Genomic DNA, 17481 nt, shown 5'->3' on the forward strand with positions numbered 1-17481 from the left:
GTTCTCAACACAATTACAAAATCCACACTCAAAGGATCAAAGCAAGAGCCAAAAGGATGATCTTTGCTAATAAGTCTTTGAGTAACTTTATAGAAGATTAATGAGCCAGTACCAAGGCCAAGACTGAAGGTTGGTCAGAAACATAAAAAGCACACCATATGGCTGGGCGTGTGGCTTAGTGGTAGAGAGCTTGCCTAGCATACATGGGTTCAATTTCTCAGTACCACGTACACAGAAAGAGCCTGAAGTGGCTCAAGTGGTAGAGTGGTAGCCTTGAGAAAGCTCAAAGACAGTTCCTAGGCCCTGAGTTTATGCCCCAGGACTGGCAAAAAAAGGACATCACAGAGATGATCATTGGTAGTAAATACATAGGCTTTACCCAGCGAAGACAGAATACTAATGAGCATTGTTTTAATGCCAACACTCCATTGTCATGTTCTTTACTGATGTGCAGATAGAGGCTTAATCCCAATTCAGCTAGTTGTTTGATTTACCTAGAATTCATTATTCTGGTTTTCACTCACTTGCACAGGGAATCTATAGGTAAGGAAAGAGCACAACAGTCTTTTATCTAAGTATCAGTTTTTAGCAAAGTTATAGTTCTTACTAAAATTAAATTCTCCATATTCTAACTTTATATATTTATAAAAGTAGTTAATATAAGTCTGTCACTAAAAAATGGGCCTGTTCTTAATATGTTAATGAAATCAGGTGTCGGAGTCTGTCAGGTTGCTATACTAGACTCTGAACTGGTAGTATCTTAAAAGACTGATTGCTCATCGTCTTGGTTATTTTCCCAGATGTGTAATCACAGCACAGAATGACAGGCAGCCACAACTCACCCCTGTGGATCAGAGAATTCTTGGAGATGACAACATGTGAGTTATTTCTAATTATACCTTTAAAGGCAAGCATTTCAGGTCACGAGGGGGTGGACAGGGCATTCCCAGCATAATCTGGAACAAGGAGCTGGGAATCAGCATGGTGGATTATGGAAATAACAGGTACAATTTGGAGAATGGATGATGGCAGAGAAATAGGTAAAGGTCAAATCAAGGTGAATTTGTGATTAAGCCTGAGCTTTTCAAGTTTCTTAGTCAGGAAAATAACAGGGAAAACTTGAATTTATCCTTCTAGCTCCAAGGTAGAATATGGTTTTAAGAAGGAACTAGTCCAAGTGCAATTAGGAGATAGTAGTTCAGGGGCAAGACTGTTACAGCAGAGGAGACAAATTTAGCACTTGGACATTAAAAAGAAGTATAAGGAAGACAGAGGCATATAAGCAGCCCCTCCAGCTCCGGACTGGATGTCTGAGTGTGGGTGGGTGCTGTAAATTCACAAATAGACTAGAAGGCTCTCCCTGGGATTCTTTTATATAGTTTGGGGTAAGGGAGGGGGCTATGTGAAATAAAAATAATGAGGTTATTTGTGTAGAAGTTAATTTTAGGTGTCTGTGGAATTTTCATAACTAACATCTTGTTTGGTATTCAAACATCAAGTGTTTGGTATTCAGTTACTGCATGTGCAGAGGGAAAGTCAGTGCTAGACAAAAAGGTGTGTAAATTATCTGTACATAGTTAAAAATCAGACTGTCCAGGTAAGATAGAATTCCAGTGGTCCAAAGAAAACTCTCTGGCCAGAAACTCTTGAGTAGACAGAGGATGAGTCCACAGAGAAAAACAAAAGTCTTAGTACCAGAGAAGAGAGACAGAGTGGAAGAAGATTCAAAGAGAAAACTAGGACCTAAGAACTTACAAGTACCCTTTGGGGGCTGAGATGTAGCTCAATGGCCAAGCACTTGGCTACCAAGTGCAACATCCTGGGTTTGATCCCCAGTACCAAAAAAGAAAAGACAAATATATATATATATATATATATATATATATATATATATATATATGTCATTTGGCTTCTGCTCAAAGGGAGTCCCTTGAAACCCTGGTATGATGGCCTTAGGGCTTTGATGGGAAACAGAGGCCTAAGGAGTAGACATGTTTTCATTGAGTTGTTTGAAGGCTGAGAGTAGTGGCTTGCTCTATAATCCCAGCTATTTGGGAACTGAAGATTGGGAAGACTACAGTCCAAGCTGGCTGGAGCAAAAGCATGAAGCTCCATCTGAACAAACAAACAAACATAAACAACAAAAATATAATTAGGAAGGAACAAGAGAATGGTACAAGTAGTAGTAGAGTGCCAGGCTAGCAAGCACAAGGCCTGAATTCAAACCTTAGTATTGCCCTCCACCAACATCAAGATGCTTGCTGAAATACAGATCCATCCTGAGATACATGATTAGGCACAGCCATTTCTGGAGGCCTCTCTTTCTGTTTTCTTCTTTCTCTTCCTCCTCCTCCTGCTCTTCCTCCTCCTCCTCCTCCTCCTCCTCCCCTCCTCCCCCTCCTCCTCCTCCTCCTCTTCTTCCTCCTCCTCCCCATCTCCACTTTACCACTAGGCTATGCTCCTGGCCCTGTTTTCTTCATGATTAGGGGTCATGATTAGAAAAAAAACCCATAGTGTTAGCAGGAAGTCCCCCTGAAGCCAATATTAGTAGAGGAATCAATATCACTCCCCTTATACTTGACCCCTCTAACTTCCATCTTTTTGCTTCCCTCCATTGGTTGGTGCAGAACCCTAATTTCTTGTCTTAGAAAAGATCATTAAAGGGAAGCAATAACCTAGGAAGTTCTGCAAGAATGTGTATAGCTCTATTATGTCATCTGGCTAGGAAGAAGATCCTTGGAATCCACACAATTTTCCAAGCCCTCCTCTTCAATTGGGACAGAGAGCAAAGATGGCACCCTCGCTCTAAAGTCTTCATACCGTTCCCAACAGGCTCAGGCTTGTTCCTGCTCAGCCTCAGTGAATACTGGCTTTGTAGAGTAGAAATTGTAAATATGATTAGGACATTCAAAATCCAGTCTTTGAACTACAGAGTGAAAGGAAGATCCCATGACTCTTTTCTCTTTTAAATCAAGACCTGATTAAATTAAAATGGTCTGCATCATTCTTCTGAAGAAATGCTACTTTAAAAAAGTTTTTATCTTATTAATTTTTGCCAGTCCTGAGGTTTGAACTCAGTGGCTGGACACTGTCCTTAAGCTGCTTTTGTTCTAGGCTAGCCCTCTACCACTTGATCCACAGCACAATTTCCAACTTTTTCTCTTTATGTGGTACTGAAGAATCTAACCCAGGGCTTCATAAAGGCTAGGCACCAGAAATGCACTTTCACCTAGAATTTTCCTGTGTTAGTAGTATTAAGTCCTTCCCACCTAGCCCTAGGTCTCAACTTGGATATGTAGTTTTTTATATTTGATCATCAACAGAGAAGCCGCTGCCTTCAAAAGAGGTTTGAGGTTTATTTAACCTGGAGTCTGTGTTGACTAGCACTCTATCTCTTGAACCATGCCTCCAACCTTATCCTATAGACTTGAGCTAATTCTAGAGGCATTGCAATGGGTGTGACCAATCATAAAGACTCTTCTGTAAGTATGCTTAGTAAAAATTTTCATATATAAAAAAATACTTTTGGGCTGGGAATGTGGCCTAGTGGTAGAGTGCTTGCCCATCATTCATGAAGAAGCTCTGGATTCAATTCCTTGGTACCACATAAACAGCAAAAGCTAGGAGTGGCGCTGTGGCTCAAGTGGTAGACTGCTAGCCTTGAAAAAGCTCAAGAACCTGAGTTCAAGTGCGAGGACTTGGACAAGAAAACAAACAAAAAAAACTTTTCAGAAAAGAGACCAAGAAGTTATAGAAAATGCACAAGACTCTAAGATGGGCCTTTCATTTGTGTGTGTGTGTGTGTGTGTGTGTGTGTGTGTGTGTGTGTGTGTGTGCTGTGCATTGAACCCAAGGCCTCACCATTGCTTTGTAACACTCTACTACTACTTATACCCCTGTTCCATGTTTTTAGCATGAAAGATTTGAGCGAGGCTGCCTGCATAAAACGAGCCAATAGAGAGATATTCAAGATACAAGAGAAAACAAAATTAATGATGGAAGCATCCCATGGAGGAGACAAGATGAAGGAGGTCACCAGTGAATGGGCTGACTCTGTACAGGAAGAGAGAGATTTGGCCCTAGAGACTAATGGATGCAGATGCTACATGGAGACAGTTAGAGCCTGTAACAGAGATGTCACCTCCACTTTAAACATACCCAACATCATTTAACAAACTATGGAGTGAGTCAGTTTTTTCTTGCTGTGACAAATGCAACAGTTTATAGGAGGAAGGACTGATTTGGACTTATAGTTTCAGAAGTTTCAGTCCATGGCTATTCTGGGGATGTGGTGGGGCAGAACAGTAAGCAAAAAAAGCATGTAGGTTGGAGACATGGTTCAGCTGGTGAAGCACTAGCAAATGAGGAAAATTGTCAGGTACCAAGTTCAAGTTCCAGTGGTCAGACAAAAATAAAAACGGAAAAGAGAAGAGCATGACAAAAAGATGTTTACCTTATGGTGACCAGAAACAGAGGGGAGGGGCCAGGAATAAAGTATAACCCCAAGAACATACACACACTTGGTGACCTACTTTTTCTAAGTAAGCAAGCCTTACATCTGAAGTTTCCACTGTCTCTAAGTGTTATGAAATTATTTATCTAGTGTTAATAGATTATCTATATATCTATCTATCTATCATCTATCTGTCTATAATGGGCTAATAGGATTAATCCATTAAAGAAGATAGAGCCTTCTGAGCTAATATCTTCTCAGTGATTGGATCCACTAATTTGGAACCAAATCTTCAACACATGAACCTGTAGGGACATAACAGAGATACTACTTGATGAGAGGCTTTAGCACATATTACATTTAACCCTTACAACAACTTTGTGAGTTAAACATCATTCCAATTTTGTAATAGAGGAGAGAGCTCAAATGAGGTAGAAAACACGTCCTAGGTAATATAATTACAAGAGTCTCAGCCAGGCACTGGAGGTACAAGCCTGTAATTTTAACTACTCAGTAGGCTGAGATATGAGGATTATGATTCAAAGCCAACCCAGGCACTAAAATCTGTGAGACTCTTATCTCCAATTAACCACCAGAAAATCAGAAGTAAAGCTGTAGCTCACAGTGGTAGAGCACTAGCCTTGAGCAAAAGAGCTCAAGGACAGTGCCCAGGCCCTGAGTTCAAGACTTATGACTGACCAAAAATAAATAAATAAATAGAGTCTGAATCCAGGCTTGCTCAGCACATGTTCCTTGTATAATGTTCCACATTATATGATACTGCCTTAGAGCTAAGGAAAAGGAGATTTGTCTCCTTTGGAAAAAGAAAGCTTATGTGGTGATAAAAGAGGGGAATAAGCCTTTCATCTCTGAAATCCCACAGGGCTGTTATCCCTCTGTCCTGCATTCCAGATTTTCTAGTTTATCTGGAGATCTTTGCAAGTGTACAAACAGCTCAGGCCCGTGGAGGACCTGACAAAATTTCTTTGCAGGTCCAAACTTTAAGCAGGCCTCTGGCTCTTCTGCTAGGCCCATCTGTACCCTTCCTTGTAAAATCTAGTTTTAGCAAAGAGCTTGTTTCACTTGGTAAACTTCTGGTTTATTTAGCAAGATACTTTCTCCTGGATATCTAAGCACCATCTCATTATCTGATCAAATTCCTCATTAGAAACCATTCCCCAGATGATGTCTGATCTTCTGGTCTGTTTTCCATTAGAATCCCTTTAGATCAATTTACCCCTTACCCTGATGCTTTGCCAGCCACTGGCCCCCACCATGTTCTTGGCTAGGAATTCCTACCTATCCAAGCTGGGTTCAAAGACAACTTTGGCTCAAGCTCAATCTCTCTTTCCAAAGACCATATTACCATATTAACCATACTTATCACCCTGCTTCTGAATAACGTGGACCAGGTCAATAGTCCATGGTCATTCCCCAACATCCTCCCTAGATAATGAATGCAGTGAAAATGTTAACTATGACAAAGTAAACCTCTTTGGGAAATGCAAACTCCTCAGGAAACACTACAAACCAATAGGACTTAGTCCACAGAAGGTCTTCTTGTGTATAGTCACTAGATAGTCAGATGCTGCCATCTGTGCTCTCAGGCCCAAACTGCACAAAATCCCTGGATTGGCAGGCCAGGCTCCCCAAAGGACACTCTGCCATAATACCTCACCCTACTATAATGGCTTTTTCCCAGGGGGGGAAAGTAGAGAAAGGTGGCACAAAGAAGAAATAAAAAATTTCATGAGCCATGAGTGATCTGAGAAAGGAGAAAAGCAGATTCCTGAACTCCAGATGAGTAAAAGATCAAAGGATTAAAGGATTGACAGTAGAGGGGATGAGAAATGTAAAAGTATGAAAGAATGAGTGTATCCAGGTACTATGGTGAAAGACTTTTTAAGAAAATGACTGGACAGAGAGGGAAGATAGCTGACAATAAGTTGGAGCCCATTTAGGGGAATTGAAACTCTTTCCATGTCTTCTACCTTCTTGAAGCTTCTCAGAGTTGGCAATAGAAAAGGATTTAGCTTTTAGCCTGGTGAATCTGGACTTGAAATTTTATCAGTCACCCTTTCTATAATCTCAGATTTATTTACAAATACTGGGTTGCTTCTTCATGCTGGGCTCAGTTCTAGATTCTAGAAATATAGGATTGAATGAAAAGGACAAGGTAGCATGCACCAGTACAGGAGCTTGAACTCAGGACCTGGGCACTTTCCCTTAGCTTCTCCACTGAAGGTTGGTAATCTGCCTACAAGAACCACAACTCTAATTCCTGCTTTATTTTTTGGTGGTTAATTGGAGATAAGAGACTCGCTAATTTTCCTTCCAGGCTGGCTTCAAACTGCAATCTCAGGTTCCTAAGTAGCTAGGATGACAGGTGTGAGGCACACATGGCTACAGCCTTCTTAGCAGACAATTTCTGGGGTGACCAAATTCGTCCTTGTTAGCTAACAAGAGAGGTGGGATAAGTTTCCTCCTTAGTGTCTGGTGAATTTAGCATCCAGCTTCTTGTTCTCTCTTCACTTGGTAATGCAAGCAGTGAGATTTAGAAAAATGTCAGGTGTCAAATAAATGAAATGAAAACCAGGGGGCTGATCTAAAGAATTGATAGGCTGCTTCAGATAAGATCAGCAAAGGCCTCGCAGAGACAAGGTACTTATACTGAGGCTCCAGTGAGAAGCAGCAAGCAGTTAATGGCTCTGGGGACAAGTATTCTAAGGCTGGGGGGGCAGAGTATGCCAACCTGACTAAAGAATGACAGAACGTGGCATTTCTGAGCAATAAGGAGGACATTGTGGCTGGTGACAAGGGAGGGGAGGGGTGGTTAAAGAGATGGGCAGTTTAGGGGCCGGGAGTTTGGCCTAGTGGTTAAAGTGCTTGCCTAGCATGCATGAAGACCCGGGTTTGATTCCTCGGTACCACATACATAGAAAAAAACCAGAAGTGGTGCTGAGGCTCAAGTGGTAGAGCTCTAGCCTTGAGAAAGTCCAAGGACAGTGTTCAGGCCCTGAGCTCAAGCCCAGGACTGGCAAAAAAAAAAAAAAAAAAGAGATGGGCAGTTTAGATTTCACTATAAAGGCAGTTGAGGGCCATTGGAAGTTCTAAAGCAGGGAACCAAAGTCTTTATGTGTCAGAAATCTCTCTGTAGGTAGGATATGGAGAAGAGATTATGTATGGAAGAGAATGGAATCAGCAAGATCTGTTAGGAAGTTGTTTTAGTATAATCTAAGTGACAGGCTTAAATCAGGGCAAGGATGGAAGAAAAGGAGAAAGTGAACCTGATGTTTTTTGAAGGTGGAGTCAATAGAGCTCTAGGATAAGGTTGGAAGGAACAGGTAGTAAAAGAGAAAGGAACTAGGGCTTACTTCTTTCTAGGTTTGAAACTGGGCAACTATGGATTCTCTTTATTTTATATTGTTACTGTGTTCCTGATGAAAGCTTAAAGTTTTTACATTGTAAATGTGACCTGTAGCTATAGACCATACAAAAAGTACCATTAAGGAGGATGCTGGTGAGTTAAGCCTACCTATTCAGGAGCCCTGGATAGAAAAGTCTACAAGACTCTGGCTCTAATTAGCCAGCAAAATGCTGAACTGGAGACATCACTCAAGTGACAGAGCTCCAGCTTTAAGCAAGCAAAATGAGCAAAACAGGTGGCCCTGTTTTCAAGTATAATTGGGAAAAAAGATAATTAAAAAGTATAAACTATTTTGGAGCTTATATTTCAGAGGTAACTTCTAACCTTTGGACTCAGTTACTTATAATCACTATCTTTCTAAGAAAAAAAGATTTAAGTTAAAAAAATCTCTTTTAAAGTTTATATTGTTATTATTAAGGTGACATACAAGGGCTGAGAGCATGGCCTAGTGACAGAGTTCTTGTCTGGCATGCACGAAGCCCTGGGTTCAATTCCTCAGTATCAAATACATAGAAAAAGCCAAAAGTGTTACTGTGGCTCAAATGATAGAGTGGTAGCTTTGAGAAAGTCCAAGGACAGTGCTCAGGCCCTGAGTTCAAGCCCCTGGACTGGCAAAAAAACAAAACAAGACAAAACAAAAGGTGACATACAAAAGCGTTACAGTTATATAAGTCAGATAAAGTGTACACTTCTTTTTGGAGACTGTCACCCCTTCCCTCATTCTCTTCCAGAGACAATGTAATATTAACTAGAAAAAACATTTTCTAAAATCCATTAAATTAAAATTACCATAATCATAGTGGTTTTGGGATTTAAACTCAAAGTCTTTCACTTGCTAGGCAGGTACTCTACCATGTCCTTAACGCTGGACCTTTTTTGTTGTTGTTGTTCTGAGCTTGAACTCAGGACCTGGGGAATTGTCCCTGAGTCTCTTTGTACTCAAGGCTAGTGCTCTTCACCACTTGAGCCACAGTGCCACTTCCAGCTTTTTCTGAATGGTTTATTGGAGATAAGAGTCTCATTGACTGTTCTGCCTGGGATGGCTTTAAACCACAATCCTCAGATCTCAACCTCCTGAGGAGCTAGGATTATAGGCATGAGCCACAAGCACCCAGCTTTGGACATCCTTAATATACAATCATGAAAAAAAAGAGAATTCTGTACTATTTGCCTCTATCAAAACCAATTATTTTAAAAAATATTACTATTTTAATTTGTGGGCACTTTTTTTTTTTTTTGCCAGTCCTGGGTTTGAGCTCTGGGCCTGAGCACTGTCCTTGGGTTTTCTCAAGGCTAGAGCGCTGCCACTTGAGCCACAGCACCATTTCTAGCTTTTTTTCTGTGTATGTGGTACTAAGGAATCGAACTTGGGTCTTTGTGCATGCTAGGCAAGCATTTTGCCACTAGGCCAAACTCCCAGCTCTGGGCACTTTTTCTTGATCTTCAAGAAACTTCCCTTTAAGACACCTTTTGCTAGATTTTAGGGCCTTGTTTTTCACATTAACCACCTTCCCTTGCTCAGTTGGGAAGTACTTATTCAGAATTCCCCTTGTCCAGAGATAACTCAGCATTGAGTAGGATTTCCCTTGACTTGCCTTCACAGCCTCAGGCTTCCTCCAGACAGCAGGACTTTCCTCCTTTATCTAACGCCTGCACCCACCACCTCACCTACCACATACAAGAAGAGGCCAGGCCTATAAGCCTTTGATTCTTACTTGCCCAGCATCATCTTCTGTTACCAAAAAAAAAAAAAAAAAGGAAAAGGAAAAAAGAACAGATGAAGATCCTGCCTTACATTAGACCTAAGCATTTGTTATCTAAAACTTCCAGGAACAAGTTCCAGGGGAGTTGCCCACTCAACCCTCTAAGCTAGCAACCACAGTGTCCAGTCTTAGACACATAGTCCACTGTCATGTGGGGCTGGAGCCCTCTTATCAAGTGGAACATGATGATGTCTTTGTAACACATTCTCAAAGTAAGACCCAAAGGAGTGAGTTAGCTTGCCTGCTTCCCTTCCCCTTTCCCTTCCCATTCCCATTTCCCTTTCTCTTCCCCTTTTCCTTCCCCTTCTCTTCCCTTTCCTTTCCCCTTACCTTACCTTCCCCTTCCCCTTCCCTTCCCCTCCCTCCCTCCCTCCCTCCCTCCCTCCCTCCCTCCCTCCCTCCCTTCCTTCCTTCCTTCCTTCCTTCCTTCCTTCCTTCTCTGTCTCTTTTTTCCTCCTTTCTTCATCTCCTCCCCCTTCTCTCACAAAGCTCTGTAAACCAGGCACTGTGACTCATACATGTAATCCTAGTTATACAGGGGGCTGAGATCTGAGGATCACGGTTTGAAGCCAACCCAGGCAGAAAAGTTCCCTTGAGATCTATATCTCCAATTAACCACTCAAAAACTGAAAGTGGATCTATGGCTCAAGCAAAAATAGTGCAGGGACAATGCCTAGGTCCTGAATTCAAGCCCAACTGACTAAATAAAAAAATAAAAAGGTGAAAGTTCTGTGTAAACACTCAAGGGCTCACATCCAACTTGCTCACTGCTCTCCTCTCTTCTAAATCTGGTTCTCAGAGTGCAGTCCCTTGGCTAGTAAAATCACTATCTTTTAAGGATGAATTAGTAATGTAATTTTCAGGCCCCACCCAGTCCTACCAAATTAGAAACTCTGTGGGCATAGCCCATAATTACTCTGTATTTTAACAAGCTTACCAGGAGATTTTGATACATAATGAATGTTTGAGAGACACCAACTGAAGATTTTTGTTCTTGTCTGTCAAAACTGTGGGACTAGCTTATGGAAAAGCAAAGAGAAAGCAAGAAGTAGGCAACCCATTTCCTTTTACAGAATATTCCTGGAAGTTAATGCATCACATTTGCTGACAGACTTTTAGTTGGAAGTTAGTTATGTGGTCATGTGTGGCTTGGGAGATTTACCTCACAGCAAGGAGATGTGGACAGTATAGTCTCTATCGGGAATCCAGATAGAGAATCCTCATACCCCAGAGTCCTTGTATCCAGATAAAAACTTGGGGTTTTATACTTAAAAAAAAATAAAGGAAGTGAATGCCGGCTGAGAATTTGCATCCTCTGCCACATTATAGTAGGACAGATGGGAGGCAGAACTGAAGTAGCAGTGGAAGTACCTCAGTGAGGAGTGTTCTTGAGAAGTACATTCTATTCTGATGATGGCTTTGGTCAAGTGGTAAAGGGGAGGAAGAAGTGGGCAAGCTCTGAGTTTCTAGGTAAATGAATGGTGGTAGTAAAAGCAAGCAAAGATGCTAAAGGATGTGGAAGAGGACAGTATAAGTTTGAACCTATATTCAGAGAATCTTTTAAAAAAATGCCCAGGTAGAAATATCCACCCTTGTGGGTCCAACGACCCTGAGAAACACTGAAGCTGAAGATAGAAATTTTGAACATCTCAAGGTAATCAGAGCTTAAGGGTCAATTGATTGTCCAGAGTGTGAAATAAGGGCTGGGGAAGAGTAGCAGTGAGGAAACACTGGGGCCAGGAGTTTGGCCTAGTGGTACAGTGCTTGCCTAGTATGCACAAAGCCCTGGGTTCAATTCCTCTGTAGAACATATACAGAAAAAGGCAGAAGTGGTTCTGTGGCTCAAGTGATAGAACTCTAGCCTTGAGAAAGCCCAAGGACAGCTGGGTACAGGTGGCTCAGACCTGTAATCATACTCAGGAGGCTGAGATTGCAGATTGTAGTTCAAAGCCAGCCCATGAGACTCTTATTCCAATTAACCACCAAGTGGTAGAGCACTAGCCTTGAGCTGAAGAGCTCAAGAAAGTGTTCTAGACTATAGAGGAGCCAAAGAACTCGGGGTCAATAAAATTAACTTTCTGCCAAGGTGACCCAGAGCTTGACTCTTTGGGGACAAACAAGACAGACTGACACCCCAACACTTTAAGGGAGATGGCCAAGGCTCCACAGGTAGCAGGTGGTGGAGGACACGACTGGCCCTGCCTCCAATGAGAAGTTGGCAGAGCAGCCATCCTGTCTCCTCACAACCCTAAGCCTGGCATTCTCTCTCCCACCAAACTTCAATGTGAAACCTATTTCCTTTGCGTGACTGTCTGCTGGTGTATAGGACTTATTTCTTCCTTCTGTTTGTTTGAGTGGACCCACCCTAACCCTAATTGTGACACTGGAGGTTCCTTTATGGGCTTCACATTCCTTCCCAGCATTCCAGAGTCAGGTTTCTTTTGTCCTGTGGCCATAGAAGCCCAAATTCAGAAGAGCACCAAGTGCAAATGGTGCTTATTGGTACTCTCCCCACCATGTGCTGGGAAGAAGAGCATCATGACAGAAGCATGACTCATGCTCAGACTCATGACACAGTTAATTCCGCCTGAGCGCATACTCAAGTGCAGAGGGCTTGACATTGCTGAAGATGACCCAGGGTCAAGGACAAATTCCATCAAGGTGACCTTGTTTGGTCTCAAGATTCATCTTTTTTTTTTTTTTTGCCAATCCTGGAGCTTCAACTCAGGGCCTGAGCCCTGTCCTTGGACTTTCTCAAGTCTAGAGCTCTACCACATGAGCCACAGCATCACTTCTGGCTTTTTTTCTATATATGTGGTACCAAGGAATCAAACCCGGGTCTTTGTGCTTGCAAGGCAAGCACTCTACCACTAGGCCAAACTTCTGTCCCCATCAATATTCATCTTATAAGTTATTTGCTTCCAAAGTGGCAAAGTTTTTACTTTGTTTTTATGTTCGCCTTGAGTGCTTGCTTGGGTTTTTGCTCAAGGCTTGTGTTCTACCACTTGAACCACACCTCCATATCTTTTTTTGTTTTTAAAATTTGTAATTATTATTATAAAGGTAATGTGAAGAGGGAGTACAGTTAACTTAAGTCAGATCAAGAGTATATCACTTCCATATAAATGGAGCCACTACTGGGGCTTAAACTCTGACCTTAGGCACTGTCTCTGAGCTCCTTTTGCTCAGGGCTAGCACTCTACTATATAAGCTACCTCTTCACTTTGAGCTTTTTCTGTGACTAATTGTAGATAAGCGTCTCGAGGTTTCCTGCCTGGGCTGTTTTTGAGCCATAATCCTCTGATCTCAGCCTCCTGAGTAGCTAGGACTACAGGAGTGAGCCACTAGCACCTAGCTTCACTTCCATACTTTTTTTTTTTTTTGGTAGGTTCTGGACCTGAACTCTGTTCTCCAGGCTAGTGCTCTACCACTTGAGTCACTTCTGGCTTTTTCTGTGTGTATGGTACTGAGGAATTGAACCCAGGGCTTCATGCATACCAGGCAAGAACTCTATCACTAAGCCATATTCCCAACTTCTCATTTCCATATTTTTTCTGATTAATTGCAGATGAGGATCTTATGGACTTTTTTTTTTCCTAGGCTGGCTTTGAACCTTGATCCTCAGATCCCAGGCTTCTAAGTAGTTAGGATTACAGGCATGAGGCACCTAAATTATTTTGTTTTGTTTTGTTTGTTCTTCTATTTCTAAATCTCTGACATTGGTATGTCCAGGTACTTTAGGAGACTGAATTCCATGGCTGCTTTGACACTCAGCTATGAGTCAATGTCTTTGCATGTTGGGGATTTTTGAAACTCCAGGCAGGCTATCCCCCAGTCACCAACCAGCTTATTGTCAATCCAGTGTCGTGGCCAGACTACTAAGTGACCCAGGTTTTTGCATATCTTGTGAATCACTATGGGAACACAGTCATTATGATACAGCAGTTCTTGTTTTGAGTCTTTTTGATAGTTTTATTTTTCATGATTTCATTTCCTATTGATATGAAAAGGACTCTTGATAATCAAAAATAAATCTATCCATGAATTTCAGGTTCTCTGCTTCATTTATGAGCCTGGCTTCATGGAGTAAATTGAATAAGCTTAGACTTCTTATGAAACTGTGTACTCCCTTAACAAGTGAGTGGCACAGGACTCCTTCAACTCTGACATTGAGAGTTCAGTGACTCCTTACAATGGGAGAAAAACCTGCCAGCAGACATCAGGTATAAATACAGCCAGTAACTAGTATTGCTTGTTTTTTTGTTTTGAATTTTTAAATTGTTATTAAAAAGATGATGTACAGGGGCCAGGAGTTTGGCCTAGTGGTAGAGTGCTTTCCTAGCATGCATAAAGACCTGGGTTCAATTCCTCGGTACCACGTACATAGAAAAAAAGATGGAAGTGGTGCTGAGACTCAAGTGGTAGAGCTCTAGCCTTGAGAAAGTCCAAGGATAGTGCACGGGCCCTGAGCTCAAGCCCAGGACTGGCACACACACAAAAAGATGATGTACAGAGGGGTTACAGTTACATAAGTCAGGCAAAGAGTGCATGTTTTGTTGTTGTCAGCTGTAGGGCTTGAACTTAGGGACTGGGCACTATCCCTGATCTTTTTCACTCAAGGATCACTCTCTACTACTTTGTGCTGCAGTGCCACTCTGGTTTTTTGATGGTTAATTGGAGACAGGAGTCTCATAGACATTTATGCTCTGAACCACAATCCTCAGTCTCCTGAGCAGCTAGAATTACAGGCATGAGCCACTGATGCCTGGTAAGAGTGTATTTCTTTTGGGACAATGTCACCTCTTCCCTTGCTTGTGTGCATATGTGTGGGTGTGTATGCACATGCCAGTGCTGAGGGCCTAGGTGCTGTCCATGAGCTTTTTTTTGCTCAAGGGCAGCACTCTACTATATTGAGCTACAGCATCATTTCATTTTTTGGTGGTTAATGGAGATAAGAATCTCATGGACTTTCCTATTCATCTAGCTTTGAGCCACAAACCTCAGATCTCAGCCTTCTGAGTAGCTAGAATTAGAAGTGTGAACCATTGATGCCTGGCTACTACTGGTGGTTCTTAAATATATACTGGCAAATAGAAGCCATCATGACATCACTAACTTTTTCTGTTTCTTCCTGCTTTCATTCTGGCCCCCCTCTGTCCATTTTCCACACAGAAGCCAGTATCATCTTATTATGGCAGATAAAATCATTTTATTCATGATCAGTGTCATTCATGGCAAATCAAATTGCATTGTTCATATCAAAATAAAACCCAAGCTCACCATCCGTAGTCTATGTGATGTGGACCTGATACTCTGAGCTCATGTCACACTAGTCTCCTATCTACATTGACTTTCCTATTACTCTGACATGGCTTACCATGTGCAGATGTTCAGGTTGTAAACTATATAACTTCAGGGAGAGGATCTAGTAGCCTACAGGGTAAACAATGTCCTTGAAAAGATTCAATGTCGCTGAGAGTGTGGCCTAATGATAGAGTGCTCACCTAGCATACCTGAAGCCCTGGGTTCAGTTCCTCCATACCACATGCACAGAAAAGGCCAGAAGTGGCACTGTGGCTCAAGGGGCAGAGCACTAGCCTTGAGCAACAAGTGTCCAAGTGCCCAGAACCTAAATTGAAGCCCCGGGACTGGCAAAAAGAAAAAAAGAAAAGATTCACCTGCTCACCTATTCAAAGCTCTTCCCTCCACAAAGCCTTGACCTTTGCTGGTCCTTCTTGGGACATCCACATGCAGATTTCTTGCATAGCTGCCCCTTCTCATCCCCTCAACAAAGCATTGCTGTAGAGCAGGTGTGACTGGTAATATACTTGCAAGGTCCAGTATAAAGGCAAAGCTTGGGGCTCTTTATTCAAAAATTATTAAGCAAAGCATTTCACCAAGAGCATAGGACCCTTCTGCATCTGAGGACTTGTGTGACCAGATCAGTCACATTCCCACAGAGCTGGCACTGACTTCAGTCTCAGCTTAAAGGTCACATTTTTTTTCCTTCTGAAGCACTCAAACCAAAATTGCCTCTGAGGAGACTTTGACAGGATATGATCAGTATAGGGATACAATCCCCGTCTTTCTCTTTTCCAGGTGAAAATCACAGCATTTTATTTTATGCTTTGTCATACTGGGAATTGAATCCAAGATTTTGTACATCCACCAAACTTTGACACCAGCTCTTACTTGAAGCATTTTATTTTGTGGCTTGAACTCAGGGCCAGGGCACTATCCTTGAGCTCTTTTGCTCAAGGGCTAGCAGTCTACTACTTAACCCATAGCTCCACTTCCTGAAGCATTTTAAATGACAGATGCAGCAAAGATGCACAGATTCTATTTGAAATGAATTTTTAGACAGAACATCCAATCAATGCAAAGGTTTTGTTTCTTTTTACCAAGATCTTGGGCCTCATTTCTTGAGGTCTCATTTCTCTGTAAATTTGTCTTGAAAGCAATGACAGGCCTCATAAGCTGAAGAGAATGTGGGGGTAACAGAGATCAAAAGGACTCATTACAGCAGAGTAACAGATTGCTTTATTTAAAAAAAATTGTGAATTTTATGTACATGAGTGTTTGATATGTGTGTCAGTGCTTTTATTGTGTGTGTGTGTGTGTGTGTGTGTGTGTGTGTGTGTGTGTGTGTGTGTGTGAAGCCTAGGGCTTAAACTCAGGACCCACAGCTTTTGTGTTCAAGGTTAGCCACAGTGCCACTTCCAGGTTTTTTGTTTTGTTTTTAAGTTAATTGGAGGTAAGTATCTCACAGACTTTCCTACTCTGAGTGTCTTTGAACCATGATCTTCAGATCTCAGCCTCCTGTGTAGTTATGAATATAGGTATAAACCACTGACCCTTGGCTGTATTTTAAAGTTTGGTAGAAATTTCACATTTAGTATTGGACTAGCATATACTTCTTTATTTTTGGAAGTTAAAATATTTGTTTTCAGTGAACTGAAAAAACCTACTTAAGGGTAATTTCATTCTTGAACAGTCACAATTTTGTTGATTTTGGCATGTTGAGAAGTTTTTACTTAAAATACAATTAGTTCAAAATGTATTTACTGTTTTTCTTTATGACACATTTATAAATATTACATGATAGTTCCACACATGGCATTGGGCTTAAAAATTCTATGAAAAAGCTTCTTTTAATGTCAGATCTCAGTTACTTATAGCAGTTACTTATGGGTTTCTTTCCTACTCTTAAGAATCCAGGGCTTTCAGTCTAAAAAAACAGCAGGAGAAGCGTCAAGGATGTGTGAGGGTTAGATAAGAGAAGACCATGTCACTGCTGCTAGCCCTCCTCAGGCTAGCAGGACTATCTGGGGGCCCAGATATGGTTTTCTGTAATGGATTACTCTTGGATGAGTGCCAGAAACAAAATAGTTGTGAAAATGCAAACATCTTGAAAGCGCTTGTAACCCACCAAGGAAGAGAAACACTCCTCTCCTAATTTTAAAAGCAAGAAGGAAGAGAGGTAGGAAAGGAAAAAGGAAACAAGGAATGATAGGAGGAAGGGAAAGAAGAAGGAAAGATAGGAGAGGAGAATGCAAGAAAGAGGGAGGGCCAGAAATATGGCTTGTGGTAGAGTGCTTGCTTAGCATGCATGAAGCCCTGGATTTGGTTCCTCTGTGCCACATACACAGAAAAAAAACAGAAGTGGTTCTGTGGCTCAGCTGGTAGAGTGCTAGCTTGAGAAAGCTCAAGAATAAGCCCCAGGACCTGAAAAAAAAAAAAGAAAGAAAAAGAGTGAGAAAAAGAGCATGAATAAATAAATGGTATATAAAGAACAAAGTGATCTTCAATGATCTTACATTACTAAACAATTCTAGTCC

General features: G+C 41.6%; 1 long non-coding RNA gene across 3 annotated transcripts in view; it reads left to right on the forward strand.

Annotated features, from left to right (window-relative positions):
• LOC150059078 (uncharacterized) overlaps positions 1 to 17481 on the forward strand; it is a 70559-nt gene that overhangs the window by 21875 nt on the left and 31203 nt on the right. For all 3 annotated transcript variants that reach the window (XR_016536676.1, XR_016536678.1, XR_016536677.1), the window contains exons 2-3: positions 801 to 878; positions 3914 to 4183. This is a non-coding gene — a long non-coding RNA (uncharacterized LOC150059078). The remainder of the gene's footprint in view (positions 1 to 800; positions 879 to 3913; positions 4184 to 17481) is intronic.

The sequence above is a fragment of the Megascapheus bottae genome, chromosome 9 (genome assembly GCF_031878675.1).
Source record: "Megascapheus bottae isolate mThoBot1 chromosome 9, mThoBot2.hap1, whole genome shotgun sequence".
NCBI classification, from domain to species: Eukaryota; Metazoa; Chordata; class Mammalia; order Rodentia; family Geomyidae; genus Megascapheus; species Megascapheus bottae.